Source organism: Nicotiana attenuata, unplaced genomic scaffold, assembly GCF_001879085.1.
Source record: "Nicotiana attenuata strain UT unplaced genomic scaffold, NIATTr2, whole genome shotgun sequence".
Classification (NCBI taxonomy): Eukaryota; Viridiplantae; Streptophyta; class Magnoliopsida; order Solanales; family Solanaceae; genus Nicotiana; species Nicotiana attenuata.
In genome coordinates, this window is record NW_017670788.1 from 453,584 (window position 1) to 455,827 (window position 2,244).

The window sequence follows — 2,244 nt, forward strand, 5'->3', positions numbered from 1 at the left end:
TATATATATATATATATATATATATATATATATATATATATATATATATATATATATATATATATATATATATATATATATATATAGTAACACGGACATCGAATTTGTGTACCTGTTAACAAAAGCGGAAGATCGTTGAAATTTGTGTGATAGAAATTGCTCCACCCAATTCTATTTCACTTTGGAAATAAATTTTTTTTTATTCCACAAACTAAGCGTCCTCTGTATTTTTCTTTTGAGAAGAAGTTCTTTGTATTTTTCTTGTGTGTATGAAGAGAATGTATTGTTCCCTTTTATTCAGAGTTAAGGAAGAAAGTAGTTCTGAAAAAAACTATTCCCACCTAAATAACCGTGTAGAATATGCTCTAACAAATTCATCGTGTACCTTCTCATAAGAAGTTATTTAATCTTATTTATTCATAAATGGGTCGGGTCAGCCCACATAGAGCGCCCACGACCCAAATTGACAATCCAACATCTCCCACTTCGCTCGTAGTAGGTTGTAACCAAACCAATATCATGCCAATAACGCACGCCATTTATACGGACAAATAGTTCGTGGGCGACATGCGAGTATCAAGAGTTATAAAATATTTCAAACCTATTAATATTATTCTAAAGCTCTATGTAAAAATTCGATCACATTCGGAAAGGATTCTCTACTAACATGAGGATCTTATTACTCGCTATACCCCAAACATGACCCGCTACTTCGGTAGCTAGTTATTTGATCCCTCATCCTCGAAAGAGGTGAACTCGAGTTCATGTTTAACTTTGTATCCATAATTACATTTGATACCCTCATGGTAAGTGTAATGGTCGACCTATTAATACAAGTTAAGTTACTAACTATTTTTTGGTTGTCTTCCCTTTTACTTGAATCTTTCAATTCCAAATCAATTGCTTTCCTAGAAATGCACTGCATTACCGAATCACTCACAGCTATCAGTGACATGCTAAAGTAGCAAAATCGATTGGCACTTCAAGAAAATAGTAACAGATCAAAGGGTATTCTAATAAAAGTTAATTTAACTTTTGGGGATCTTACACAATGAAGAAGTATTGATCAATTCTTCCACTATCCCATTGGTCGTTAGCCTACGTGGTATGAAACATGTGTTTGGTGTTCTCACCAAATACACCTACAGATGTCTAACCCGTATTTCTAACTTCAATAATCCTCAATCCATCTTCTTATAGAAACTCGCATATTGCTTACAAAATAATTCATAATCGAATGGTGGAATTTGTAAGTCTGACTAGTTGTCAAGATCGGCCTTTAAAAGTAAAATATGACCTCGCACTATTCAATGTTGTGAGCACGTGATTTTTGCCCTATATGAATTATTCCCAGAAATTCAAACAAAGTGATTTCTTTCATTATTTTGCAATTTTGTAGATTTTTGCAGCATTTTTGTCGGTTATTTGCATTTGTCTGTGCACGTTTATTTTATTTAATTCATGAAAAATACAAAAGAATATGTTGCATTGGCATTTAGGATTTAATTTGGCATTTTGGAATTAGTTAGTAATTTAGTTGTGTTACAAAAATAGAAAATCACAAAAAGTAACTCATTTTGCATTTAGCTTCGAATCTTGCAGTTTTCTTTTAATTTGGTAGTAATTAGTTGGTATAAATTTTATTTTGAGCATTAATCTTATTTGGTAGGGTTTTTAGTTTAATTTTGAGAAAAAAAAAGAAAAGAAAAAGAAAAAGAAAAGGAAAAAGAATTTTGGTAATTTGTCTTGAAAATGGAAATGAAATTGGGCCAGTCTCGTTTAAATTGATCAGGCCCGGGTCGCTTCACTTTTTTTTCAAATGCCAGGCCAGCCCAATCCACACCCTAACCCGGTCCAGTCCGCCCCCCCCTAAACGACGTCGTTTGGGCAACGTTCAATCAGGACCGTCGAGGTTTCTTGATCGGACGGTCCTGAAGCCCACATCGTTTAATATTTAAATGTCCAAACATCACCACCCCCCCAGAACCCCCCTGCCTCACCATCTCTCAACTCTCTAGCCTACCGGTGTAACGCCATCGTCTCCGCCCTAGCCCCACCGTCCTTCCGCCGTCCGCCGCCCGCCGGAAATCGTCGCCGCCGGCGGCGATGCTCCGATGACCACCAAAATTACACCCCAGATTCCCCTTCCCTTCCTTTACCTGAATCCACTGTCCGTTTCCCCCAAATCTTACTAGAACTCGTCAAATATCCGTTCGAAGTTTTCCGGCCAAGTCGCCGGTTATG